The sequence below is a fragment of the Lepisma saccharinum genome, chromosome 29, assembly GCF_977018435.1.
Source record: "Lepisma saccharinum chromosome 29, izLepSacc3.1, whole genome shotgun sequence".
NCBI classification, from domain to species: Eukaryota; Metazoa; Arthropoda; class Insecta; order Zygentoma; family Lepismatidae; genus Lepisma; species Lepisma saccharinum.
In genome coordinates, this window is record NC_139257.1 from 9,064,408 (window position 1) to 9,079,439 (window position 15,032).

Here is a 15,032-nt window from a genome sequence, read left to right on the forward strand (position 1 = left end):
TTTCTCGCTTGAAATAAAAATATTTCGCCATAATATTGTCTGAATTTTTTGATTCTCATCCATATCTCATTCATATAATGAGGATATACAAATACCCGAATTCAATTTCCTGGTTGATCTGTACAAAGAATCGGTTAATGAGACTTCAGGGGTAAGTGTGACAGTTCATACAGTTCATTAGTGATCAGTCAGTGTCTATTAGTAGTTTTATAAGATCTAGTGATTCGAAAATGAAAAGGACTAAATACCGTAAATAACGAAGTCTAGTACTAGTTCCAGTTCGGGTCCAAAGCTGAAGACATTAACGCTGGCAGAACTTCCGGAGCCTCAGTGTAGTGCTAGTTCTGGTGTAGGGCCGAAGAGATCGAAGGTCTCTCTCGAAAGTGAATATTTCAGCGGTACCGGGTATTGGAGCTGTTTATTAAAAAATAAATAAGCTGCACAGATGAACTGAAAATCAAAGTTTTGAGTGATGATTTAGTTGTGCCAGGACCAAATTCTCTAAAATATATTAAAAATCAAACTGGGACTGCAATGGGATCAGAAGATACAAAGTAATATGTATAGCTATGTGACTGATAGAAGCCTGATTACAGTGTACTGGGATGAGTCAAGAGTCACTTAATACTTCCTATAAAATGTATAGGGGTTACCATGGGTATTGATGATAGAAACAGGTTAGGCTCAGGAGAACCATAATTGTGTGTGTCAAGCTGAGGTCCACCATATTGTTGGCGGCCATATTGAATTCAATGAGAAATGCAGTGGCGAAGGTTTTTCCGCCATATTGAGATGGCCAGGTTGTGGGCTGTGTTGATTTCGTACGGAATGACTATTAAGTAACTTATGTAACCTTATCTTTCTCCGGCTTCTTCCGAAAATGCTCTCCTCACAAGTTTAGGCACGTTAGATGAGAATGTTTAAAATTACGGCAGTGCATAATACGTTTGTAAGCATACATACGGCGGCTACAATTTACGAGTGTAAAATATTCGGTAATACATGTTTTGGTATGGAATTTTGCCACAATGTCTACTTCATGTAAAGTACACATAGTACAGTTATTGTAGCAGACAGGTAATTAATAATACAATAATATTGCTAATAGAAGTACAGCATCCAAATGTTGCACCTGCTTTAAATTAAGCAGTATATCAACATTAATCATTATGTTATAAGAACTGATATTATTGACCAAAATCGAGAATATTGTTTGTCTTCGTAATGAAGCTATGGTATAGTTCTTCACAATCAACTCATCAAAACGTCAACACGTATTGTTGTAACACAGCATTGCGAGTGAAGCGAGCGTGAGAAAATGTACATCCATATCTTTGCAGGCTTCCAAGAATATTAATTTAATGAGGTGTTAATACTTTCTTAGGAACCCGACATATTTACTCTTTTCCAGCTTCTTTTTCGCACGTTCGGCGCCGAAAATGTGTGCATACCATATCACTAAATATATAGTCCCCAAAGTATAATGTTCGAACTCTCCCCCCCCCCAGTACAGAAATCCCTTGACGAACTAAGATAGATCACTTTATCAAGAGCTTCATATCTCTCCCCCTTAAAATTTAATACTCAATCCTCAGACCAAAATTACCATGCCAATTTTAGACTTACTGTTTATAGTGAAGAGTGGATATTGCTTTCTCAAAAAAGTTTTAATTCTCAGTCTCCACACCAGAATTTTCCGCAACAGTCTAAGACGTAATAGTAATACACAAGAGTTGGATATCCTCCCTCCAAATTTTAATGCTCAATCCCCCCTAACTAAAATTCCCATCTTAATCTAAGACTTGACACTGATAAGACTTGGATATTGTCCCGCTAACATTTAATCATCACCCGGGATTCAAGTGTCAATTTAAGGCCTAATATGTAAGAGTTGTACATTGCCCCCATCCACCGAAAATACATATTTCCCGTTAGAATTCCCATCACAACCCCCCCACCCCCCACACACACACGCAAGAAAAAGATTGTCAGCAAATTTTCCAATATCAGTGCTTATAAGCAGGTCCGTACCCAGGTTTTTTTTTTTTTTTTTTTTTTAGGAAGGCCCAGCCAAATCCGAAAATGTGAAACAAAGAAAAGGTCCCAAATGTTATTGGATTTTTTGAAATAGATTGCATCACTCTTCTGCCATTGTGACTAATTGTGATAATGAGGAAGACTGATGACATGATGAAATTATTGAAGGGTCTTAAAAAGATCACCAACGCCCAGGCATGTTCCAACCACTCTTCCACGGTGGTCGGCAAAAATGCTGTTGGAGTAATTGTAATCACCACTGCTATGGTGTTATTTCAGCTAAAACTAGCGTGCGCTTGTCGAGTTGCAATATTATGATCCAAATAACGGGAAAAATTCAACTCACCAATAGACCCCCCTCGACCTGACAATCAGTAAACAACCACTTGCAGACCAAGGTTGTTACGTGGCGCTTAATCTTTACATTCAGTTCAGTTATAGTACTTCGTTCCGCAAATTAACAATGTTTACAACTTTCCTATAATTTTCTCATGCCGACATCATTGAACAACTATGATAATTCTATGTTTCGAATATTAAATTAAAGAACATGTCTAAACGTGAGTTCACCGAAAAATAAGACATTTTTGCATCACGACTGCAGTTCGTTTAAAGTTAGGGCAGTGATTAAAAAGAATGGACTGTGCCGACTATATCGAAATGTCTGGTAGCCCTTCAACAGCGGATATAAAAATATCGTTACTCAATATTGCAGACGGCAGGCTTCTGGAGACGGCCTATCTCCAACAAACCCAATTAATTTATGCAAGGACGAAATCGAAATTTTCGCATAATGTGAAAAATCATCAGTGATATTTTCGTAGGGTTTTATAAGTTTACATTAAAATGTTTCACATTTCAAGAGGGAGGGAGCATGGCCCCAAGGGCTCCTCCCCTGGCTACAGGCCTGCTTATAAGTATTGTATTCCAAGTATTTGGCAACATTATACGGTTACACTTGCAAAGAAACTGACAGCAACTGACGTCTGAGAGACGGTATTCTGCAGCTATGCTGAGATTCTGGGATAGCCTATACACTGAATGATAGAAAGTTGCTTGTGCCTCTGACGATACACTATTGGTACAGGTACCCTGGACAAAAATTTGCACCTTTCTTTTCTGAAGAAGAAAATTTAATATTTTGAAACGACATCCCAGGGATGTTGCTATAGTTGGGATTGCTGCAGGATGATCCAACCAAAGGAGACTTTTCATTTATGCCTCCAACGGAGTTTGAAGTGTGTCCTTCTCCATAAGGGAAAGATGTTTCCTTTGATTGATTTGCTATATTTTACTTCGCTTTTTGTGCCACTTTTGGCTAATTTGCGAGGATGGGGATGGATGATGATACGATGAAATTGACAAATGAACACTCATAAACATCCATGCCCTAGCCGGGATTGGAACACGGGCCCCTGGCATGGAGAGATGTTTGCATCTGCTCCAGTGGTTCAATCCATCGCCCTGAGAGAAAATCTTGACATAATGTGTACGATTAAGTACGAAGAACGTAAGTGCTAAATGTGTACCTATTTTAAAGTTATAGGTATTCTGTCATGTCATCAGTCAAACGCAAAAAAATACCCATGCTTTCTTTGCAAGTGGTGCCAATCGAGTCACACCATTTGACCCAAAAGGACTGGCCACGTGGCAGTAGGTTTGGAAAACATAAAACATGGATATACTGTTGAACCATTCAACATACTGTTACCTCTCCTTCATATCAAACTTGAGTTCATAAATAAATCTGTTAAAGCTCTACAATATAATGGAGAGTACTTCAAATACCTGTGCCACCGATTTTCAAGCATTAGTACTGACAATATGGAAGAGGGTATCTTCTGTACACCAGATATTAGAAAACGTCTTTGTGATACTACTTTTGAGAAGGTAATGTCTCCAGCAAAACATTCACCATGGCAAGACTTCAGAGAAGTTGTCAGGAATTTTTGGGGTAACATGAAAGCTCCATACTAAGCAGGGTGCGAAATCCTGGGGGGACGGGGGGGTTTCCTCCCACCAACAATCTTGGCCTCAAACCCCCCACCACCAAAAATTTCTAGGAGGAAGAGTTTTTGTTCCAAGAAACAACAGGTAAGCAATTGCTTTTAATTTTAAGTATACTTTACTAAGAATAATATCTAAAACACACAAATTAGTGTAGTTGCGAGTGTTCAATGCCATTTCTCTCATCAGTACGCACAATAAAAGTAAAAGAAGAATGGAAAACAATAATAACTATGAAAGCTAATTGATTTATATTAACATAAAGCAAAAGCTAAATAAGAACTGAACATAATGAAACCACTTCAACTAGTATTTCATAATTTATTAACATCTTTAACCTTTTAGTAAGGGACTTAGTTTGCTACGTTATATCTGATGTAAAAGTAACAAATTATTTTCTTTATGTGTAATTAATAATAATAACACTAATATATTTTAAATTTAGTAATTAATTTTTACTTTTAACATTATAAATATGTATATCGTCTAATTTATAAGTACGTATGTTTGTGGGGGAGGGGGTTTGTAGATTAAGATTTTTCTCACCCCCCCCCCAGTCTTAAATGATTTCGTACCCTGATACTAAGGGCAAAAGGTTAACATATTTCTTTAAGGACTTACGCTGTAACTTGATCTTGAAGGTACAGTCATGGACACTTCTGGGCTGTAACGATCACATTCAAAGTTAATGGGATTGTTACAACCCAGAACTGTCCGTGACTGTACGACCTATCACAAGTCTACAAACTCCATCACTTAAGTGCTTTCTCCTGTAAATTTGAAGAAATCCGTTTCCCAGCTTTGAAAATTTTACCCAGATATCCCTAATATATCAATGATCTCGTTCTGAATGTCATGTGAGAGATATTTGTAGTATGAACGTCCCATCCATTACTCTAGTTTATGAACATCGTCTTTTGAAACTCCTTTTAGTAAAAATTTTAACAATACTCATAATTACATACTTAGTATATAGTAATAAGTCATGTGTTTTACTGTCTCTGGTCATAGCCCCCCAAAGTACTCCTGTCCCTGTAATAGACAAATCATAACTAAATTTTTTACGGGACTCTATTACAGAGACAGGATTAAAGTTGATGGTTTAGCGGTCTCAGCCATCCAAAGTTGATGATCTAGAACATTTCAAATGTGTATTTAAAGTTAAGTTCATGTGGCACAATTCAGAGTAAACTTTACAAGAGAAGCAAAATAATACATTAGATCCTCTTAAGCAAAATTATTTGGGGGCTCTGCCCCAACATCGTTAAAATTGGGGGTGGGGGGGGCTCGAGCCCCTAAAAGACCCATGGAGTCGGCGCCTATGGTAGCACCTAACTTGCTGCCGTCCACGGAACATGTACGTACGGTCACGCGCAAAAGTGGGTGGGATTTAGTTTCTTTACGCCTCTGCATAATTACAGCGCCTTGAATAACGTAGTGTGGAAAACACACAGTTCTGACATCTCTGGCTGGTTCCACTCGAAAATGATACCTATAGAGGCGCTGGTGTCGGTACACGTGCATGGCATTCGTCTGTTTATAATGAAAGTAAATGGAGTTTTCGCTGCAACGTCTGATTCTTTTACATGAAGCATTTCTATGAATGTGATAATTGCTATGATATTTGGCACAGTAGTCGCGAAGATATTAACGAACATTCTAGACAGTGGACCACGTCCTGTTATTGTCATACTTTCGTTAATAATATGGGAGAAAAAATACGCGTTGAATGCTCTTGGTAACTAAACATTTGTGTATGAATTAGGTTCATTATTATTATCATCATCATCATTTCTTTTAAAGATATACACACTGAAGCATTTGTATTTTTGATATTTACTGTCTCTTTTCTCCGCTTTAAACTAATCGAAGCGATGATAATAATAATGATTGCATGAAACGACAAGGGGAACCCCACAAAACTTTCTTAGTGCCATCGACATGAGTGTAAGGAAACTTTCAAACCAATGGGACAAGCGACACGGGATGTTCACACTGTCACCCTAGTGACACACACTTCCAGACTGTAAAATAGCATTCATTGCACATGAGGGTCCAAACAGCAAACGACACGTTCACATGGCGTATTCGCGTGCTACTTGTTACTTCGGTCGGAAAGCTCCTTAAAGGAAGGGTGCTCAGACCGAAGCAACGCGCTACAGGGGGAGTTCCCAACTAAGTAACAAGCGACATGGTGCCTTCAGTCTATTGGCAAGCGTTCGCTGCTAATTGTGCGAACAACAGATAGGCGACACGATAAACCGCACATTGGCCTAGAACAACAGATCTAGGCGACACGATAAGCCACACGTGTCTCTTGTGCGTCGGTCAAACTGGGCCATTTCCTCAATAGCTTGCAACATGTTGCCGTGGTTTGTTGTTCGCGCATGCGCGATGCAATGAGTTTTTTGCTTTAGGGAGATTGCGCACCAAAGCGACAAGCGGCACGCGACACTTATCGCTTGAGGATTTCACCAACCGAACGCTGGCCTGTGCTTCCCGTCATGTCGCTACGATGTGAAATGTTGGTCTTGATTGGCTCGTTTCCAAGGAACATGTGTCGCTTCGGTATGAAAGTTGCATTGGACCGAAGGACTCGTGTCGCTTTGGTGTAAAATCTCCTTGAGGAAACGGTGCAGTCAGAGCTTGTGTCCCTACGGTTCGAAAGGCTGCATTGATTACGGACTGCTCGCTTCCAAGCGACACTTGTGATTTGTCGCCTCGGTATCAAATATCTCTCAGGATACTATTTATATTCTAATAACATAGAAAAATAAACTCTAGTACACAATCCAACACCTGACGTCCGGAAACACTTTGCGATGTTTCTTCTTGTGTTACGCATGCTATTTATTTATTAATTTTATTTTACTTTTCTTTCCAAATTAATGCCGTTTCGTGACTGCAAATCACTCCACAAATATAACTGTTTCCATCAATTCACGTACCGCATTTCAAGACAAACAAATCTACATAATATATTCCAAAAACTAACTAAGCCGCATTACTTTCTTAAGAAAATAGGCACTCGTACTGATCGCACTGCCATCTATGTTTTCATCCATCTGGGGAACTACCTTGGGTCGTTTTCAACACTACGTTATTCAAGGCGCTGCAGCATAATGGATGATTTTCAATATGGCGTCGTCGGCGTAGAGCATGATGGAAAATATGGCCGAAAGACACGCGATCCGTCACACACTACACCGTCCGGCAAGCGATAGCAAGAGTGAAGAGAAGCAAATGCTGCGTGCATGAGAATGACCCGGTCTTCAACACGATTAATTGTATTATTGGAGATTTGGAAATGAAGTTTCTTTTTGGTGAATTAATGCGTTGTGTGTGTTGTATGTATGCCATTACTTTTGCGAGAGAACATTGAAGAAACATTGAACATTGCGAGAAAGTATTGAACTTTCGTTAATGAAGAAGTCCAGAACGAACGAGGAACTCGAACAGCTTTTTTTTAACACCTAGAAATGTTCAATGTATACACCACGGGTGACATGGCACTCATCAACATAATAGTCTAGTTCTTGCCACACTTGCATCAACATGGCCTGTCGATAGTGTCTATCGCTGCGATGATTCGCTCCCTTAGGGCTGCGATATTGTGCGGCATCGGCGAGACGAATAACGTCTTTCATGAAACCCCACAAAAAGAAGTCACACGGTGTTAGATCCGGCGACCTTGAGGACCAAAACATTGCACACCGTGAGTGATGTGGGTGATTTGAGCGTCGCCTAGCGGCAGGCATATGAACTCTCAGCTAAACGAAACATGCACGCACAAACTGTTTGCGTTCATATCGCGTTGATGTGTGCCGTATCACCTGTGATGCATACATTGAACATTTATAGGTGTTAAAGAAAACTATTTGAGTACTTCGTTCGTTCTGGACTGGTCCCATTAACGAAAGTTCAATAGGCCTACTTTATTTGCAATAAATGTTTGTAACCCTTCAATTATTTAGGAAATACCCGGTATTTGTGTACACTTTTCAGCATATCTTCTATACCTATCTCAATAAACATACAATAAGTGACAATGACATGTTACTGCCTTAAAAAAATACTAAACAATTTTGCACTTCGGAACATACCTATGAATTATTATTTTCACGAGACAAAGTTTGTTTTTTATCCACTTTTTTTTTTAAATTCCCTCCACTGGGAATCGAATTTTGGATCCTTCGATTACAAGGGGATATCATTAGCCACTGCACTATCGGATAGGCCCGATTAATTCCGTGAGAAACAGGCTCCATAGTCCTGTATTTTTTCGTATGTTACGTAGCTCTATAAAGCTACGTTTCCATTCTGACAAGTTCCAGACCCATGACGCGCAACATGTGCCGGCGCATGTTGCGCGTCATTCAGTGCACTGTTTCCAATTCAAAACTATTTCTGCAAAATACGCCCGTAACAACACGGGAGTGAAGGACCGCAGTGTAGCGATGTGCAGTTCTTGAGAGCAGTTCAGCGGTTTTTCTCTTGTATTGTAATGATTTGGTGGTGATTTAACTCTTGTAAAGATGGACAATACAGCTATGCCGGGTTTTGTGGATATGGCAGGCGCGTACCATGAACTTCTAAAAAAGAGGCGAAAACGACCTACATGGTGGATTAGAAGTTTTCTAGCGAAACGAAATTCCGAAGGAGCGTATAACTCGCTGATGAGAGACGTGGATACGAAAACTTTGTAAGAATGACTGCAAGTGATTTTGAATTGTTATTAAATCTTGTTGGACCTGAGATTACGAAAAACAGGACAGTCCTGCACTCGCGTCGTCTGTTTCTACTCTAGTGCGCATGCCCGTGTTCCAGGAACTTGCTGCAGGCTGTTTCCATTGTCCGCGGCGCATGACGTGGCGCATGTTGCGCATCAAAATCGTTTGGGGCAATTTTGTCCCCGGCACTTGCGTCGCAGCATGTTGGAGACAGATTCCATTTCAACAAATGCTTGGCACATGCCGCGTCGCATGCCGCGCGTCATGTTGCGCGGCAAATTTGTGGTAATGGAAACGGGGGCTTAAGTACAACGTTGTTTTGTGGCAAATAGCATCTTCTTAGATACTCTGGTCCTTGTTACGAGTCTTAGCAAAATGTGATAGACTACATTTGGCACGTAATCGTTATATTTGTACATCGAATCACTGCCACAAAAGCTGCGTTACGCCTTTTAGAAGAAAGTGTCCTCACTTTGCCAGGGTTCGCATTCTATCTTAACCGGTAAATGACATTCCTTTGTGTATAATTATGTACTAAGGCCATGCAATGAAAATACTTTTTTCCACATATAATTGCGACTTTAAATTATGCTAAGAACGCTGCCCCACACAGTGTATTGACTGAAGCCGGATAATGTAATAACCTTAAGAGGCAGTGGCAGTGATTAAAGGGGGCGTGGGGGGAAGTTGCCCCCAACTTCTTGCTACTTTTTCCCCGCACTATGCAAAACTATATCTACAAAGGGGAAGTAAACATTCCTTGCCCCCAAATTTTGGCACTTTGACCCTAATTTTGGAACCCAATCTTGGAATAGAATCTTGAACATTGAATTTCACTATGGATCAGGAAAAGTTAATATGGTTCTAAATGAGGAACAAGCACTAAAGAAGAAGTTAGCAAGATGATTATATTGAAAGTGAGCGAATAAGCACCAAATCGGTTTACACACGCTAATTAAAAGGTTGAACGTTAGGAAGAGAAATGCTTTAATAATTAATAATAATAATAATAATTCCATTATTTAGCAGGTGAGGTTCAGCCGTAGGCTGCTCTACCACCTAACCCTTGTTGCGAGCTACATAAGATAATATAAACATATATAATATACAGGGTGGTGCGCGGGAGTGGGAGATTTTGATAATGCCGCAATGAACAGTAATAATATATATATATATTGTTACATAATTCAGGACATAAAAGGTACATGTATGCCATTTGTCAAAAAAAAAACCCAAAAAAAACCCAAAAAACCCCAAAAAAAACACGTAACCCACGTTTTGAAAATGACGTCCTCTAAATGGCGCATCATGTCCAGGAACGGCGGTATGAATTGGCCTGCAAGATCGCCAGATTGATGTGTGTCTATCACTGCGGACGTACTGCAGAAAGTTGTGAGAAACGTCCATTCCCGAATGCAGGAATGTTACCTCAGGAAGGTACACCATTTGGAGGACGTTATTTTCAAAACGTGAGTAATGGTGTGTTTCTTGCAAATAGCCTATATGTACCTCTTATGTCCTGCATAATGTAACAATTATTACTGTGCATTACGGCATTATCAAAATTTACCACTCCCGCGCGCCACCCTGTACTAATACATGAATACGGATAGAAGGAATTACTAAAACAAAATAATTTTATACCTAGAATTACAAATATTCTCATAGTAATAGTAGTTTTAAAATAATACAAAAGTGAAAGAACAAAAAAAAATATTAAAGAAACTCAATTAAAAATTACGAATTTCGAAAAATATGAGTAGAGAAAAACTGAGGAAAAAAAGTACAAATGTGAGGTTTAACATAAGCTTGCCATTAAGTACAGTGTTTGAGTGCGTTTCAAGGGCTGAAAATACACTGCACAAAGTAGGGATAGTAAGCTATATCATGGGCGTAACTTGGGACCTAACTTTGAGGGGGCAGAATTAAACTATGCCTTATTTTGAGGGGGAAGAATTGAACAGGGTCTAATTTTGAGGGGAAGAATTAAACTGGACCTAATTTTGATGGGGCAGAATTAAACTGGGACTAATATTGAGAAGGCAGAATCAAACCTGGAGGAAGAGACTCAAAAAGTTCTCCATCCCATAAAAACAGCGTCCAGGATTATTTGCTAAATGACTGTGTGTTTGCGAAAGCACAAGTATTACAATAAACATATGTGAGAAATTAAATAGCTGCTTCTCTTCATGTACGAACTACGAAGACAGATCATTAACTATACCTTCTTTGGCATAGATTTGATGAGATAATGGCGAAATTAGAAGTTTTGCAATGAAATAAATTTTCCCGTCTTATAATGATCTTGCGTTAAATTTATTAATACTGTCTATATATCACTATTTCAGCAAACAATAACAAATACTGGTGGCCTCCGTGGCCACGGCGCGCTACGTAGATAGAGGTTCCGGGTTCGAATCCCAGCCTGGTAATGCGCGTGAGTGCCTTTATCAATTTCATCATATCATCTCTCATCATCATCTTCGCGATTAGCCAAAAGTGGTAAAAAAGCGAAGTAAAATAAACTAAATCAATCAATCAATAAATAAATATACTTAACATAGTGTGAAATATTTCTTGATAATTCCTGAGTAGATCCTGCATTTTGCAACAGTCACATCATATTATAAGTGATTGAACTGTTGACCTTCGAATTCACGAAATAATTCATAGGAGAGTCAAAGAGTAACCTTTTCTCATTAACAGAATATGTACAACACGATTGAAAACTTTCACAAATGCCTGGATTCCACGAGAAAAACATTATTCTTACTGATGGCGTAACCACTAATGCACCAGATCTTTCACCTCACCTTTAGTAATAAACATCAGGGCCAAACGCATGATAATCATTCGGTGCTAAGACATGTGACTATGCAGGATGTGGTAGACGCTCCGAAAGAAGTTCCGCCATTTTTTATCCTTTTGCGCCAGCTGTATGTGGCGTTGCGTTGTCTTGCCTCAAGAAAGCACTAGAAGTGAGCAAACTGCGAAGTTTTGACTTGATTGCAGGTTTCGCTGTTCATGAAATGTTCCAGGATTGGACTTTTAAAGTCATAGAAGAGCGTGAGCATTATTTTGGAGGCAGACTCAGCAGTGCGCAATTTATTTGGTTTCGTCAATGATGAATGCCTCCACTACTCTCTGGCTGGAAGTAATGGACCCAGAATTCGTCACCAGTGAGTATACGCTTGAAGAGACCACCTCCTTTGGCTTCACAAGCATCCACATGGCGTTCCTTCAGCTTGGGATTGAGTTGTTTTGGTAATCTAACGGAGACTTTGTGGTACTGCAGCACGTCGTGAAGGATGTAGTGCCTAGACCTACAGCGACTTCGTCAATTGTTGCCTACGTATTTTCTCGGATCATTCGATCCACTGAAACGATAGTGTCTGGTGTACTCGCCGACTGCGGTAGATGGAGCAGTCAGAGTTCACACTCCACTTTTAAATTTCCTGCAGTCTGCACGACTCGGGAATTCAAACAGTACATATACCTGTATTTATATGCGTTGAAAAACTGTCTACTACATTATTCTGATTTTTTAAAATTATATTAAGGTTACTATTTGACTCTGCCTCATACTTCTCATGAAGTTTGCACTGTACAGATGTGGCTTTTGTTTATGGAACAAACATGTTCCTCTTTAGCCGAAGATACTTCGGTCAGGAAGTCTGACGAGTGTGGTGCTATAAGTATACCCTGTCCCACCTATCTCTGGAGAAAGGCCGCGCATAGCGGCAGAGAAGGGGCGAAATCGAGTGTGCAGAGCCAAGCAGTACAGGCTGCTGCGAAGGTTGATAAATGCAGTCTCTTCCCCTCCATGCAATCCCGTTCCCTGTCACTTCATTGGTGGAGCCGTCTCGCGTCACTACTTGCGCAGAGACTTGTTTTCGTTCGCTTCCTCCAGAGATTACCGAGGCAAAGTATAGATACAATGTTAATTTTAGGTTGGCTTATATAGCGAATACGTACCTGGAGGGTAGCCTGTAGGTTTTCTCACGTCTATGAAGATGAGGATGCAGAGAATAATTACCACTAGGACAATTGCGAGGAACATCCTGTAGAAGGAAGAATGATATCGTAAAGATTGTGTATTAAACTAAAGTTATATATTTGGCACATTACATTATCTACGAGGGTTATATTTTAAGTAAGGTCCGTTTTGCAATAAAAACAAAGTAAGTAAATGTTTTTCAAAGAAACATTTATTTTCCGAATTTACATACACTTATCTATTTTTACATAATTTCCTTGCCAGTTTAAACATTTATTGTAACGAACTACGAGATTTTGGATATCCTCCTCATAGAACTCTGCCGCCTGTGATGATAGCCAGTTACACACGGTCGTTTTCACTTCTGCATCAGTGTCTAAACGCTTGCCGCCCAGGAAGGTCTTCAGATGGCGGAAGAGGTGGTAGTTGCTACGCGCAAGGTCTTGACTGTATGGCGGATGGTCAACAACACATCATCGCCGGTCAAAGTGAAAGCAAAACAGACACTTTCAAAGCGCAAGATCATGGCAACTTTGTTTTTGGACAGGCATGTAGACTTCTTTGCCGCAAGGAACAACAATTAACTCAGCTTCCTACTGTGAGACCCTAAGAAAACTTTGTCGAGCAATCCAGAACAAACGGCGTGGAATGCTGTCAGCCTGTGTTGTACTGATTCATGACAATGCAAGGCCACATGCTGCGGCTCAAACTCAAGATCTGATCGAATCTTTTGGCTGGGAGGTATTCGATCATCCGCCATACAGTCTAGACCTTGCGCCTAGCAACTACCACCTCTTCCGCCATGTGAAGACCTTCCTGACCTGCAAGCAGTTAGACACTGATGAAAAAGTGAAAACGACCGTGAGTAACTGGCTATCATCACAGGCGGCAGAGTTCTATGAGGAGGGTATCCAAAAACTTGTAGTTCGTTACGATAAATGTTTAAACGGGCAAGGAAATTATGTAGAAAAATAGAGAAGTGTATGTAAATTCAGAAAATAAACTGCTTTTTGAAAAATATTTACTTACTTCGTTTTTATTGCAAAACCCCATACAGCACAACATGGTTTCAGATATGTTACGGATACGTAACTCGTGAAACATTGTAACATTAAAGCAACATTGCGAAATATTACTGTGATGTTTCAGGTATGTTTCAGCAATGTAAAAATGTCCGCGAATCTAACATAACATTCGTAATGTTACAGAAACATATCAGAGCAGCATTACAGAAACGTGTCAATGAGCTACATTACAGTAATATTATTTTACATTACAGCTATATTGAAAGGAATCAGTACTGTATTCATGAGTGGCATATTTAAGGGGGCTTATTGGGGTTAAGCCCCTATATTTCAATATTAAATTTAAATCATTTCCTGAAAATCGAATTCACAATGTTTGAAACCTAATTAGGAATGATATTTAATTATATTTATTTTACCTCTCCTCAAATGACTGCGTATCTTAATTGCTGCAATTATTCTCGAGGGGAGAAAAAGTGCATAAAAGTACGAAATATACATTCATTCACACCAGACAACAGTTACAACTATATAAAAAAAATACTCGTATTCGCCACCAAATCCTAAACTACCTTAAAATTTGTATAAAGTTTTCCATGCAATAATATATAAAGCTCTCCGTGGTTTGTTGCACCCTGTCAGAAAGAAGGTGGGATTTGAGTGATGTGATCAGCATAATGCTCCCGTCCCCTTTACCAATAGATGAGAGGCTGGAAGCATATAGAGCATTTGAAATTCATTCATGATTCTATGAGTCACGGTCATCTGAAAATTCTACACTAATGTCATACCTGTATGAATTAAAACATTTTTCCTGGGCAGAATACATGTTCCACGTGTATGGTTTTCAACCTATATGGTGTTCGAACTTTCAGAATTACACAGCAATATTCCAAATTAATTTCAAAAATCACAAATTGATCACATGTCTTCAAATATAACTTTCGGATACTAAAATTTACTATGTCACATTGTCACCTTTTATCTCAAATAAAAATTCAAAATGAATGTAATGATTAAATAGCAAACTTGAATGTTTGTAATTTAACAAAACCTTGTACATAGCTACTGGAAATTCTTTACATTTTAGATTCTAATAATATTAATTCTGAAATATAATGTATTATTCTGTAAACACCTTACTTGAAACTTTTTGGAGATCAATCAGAGGGCTTTACAAGTAACCTAAATTGGCATTTTTTTCAGTTGCTAAGAATATCCTATATACTTACATAA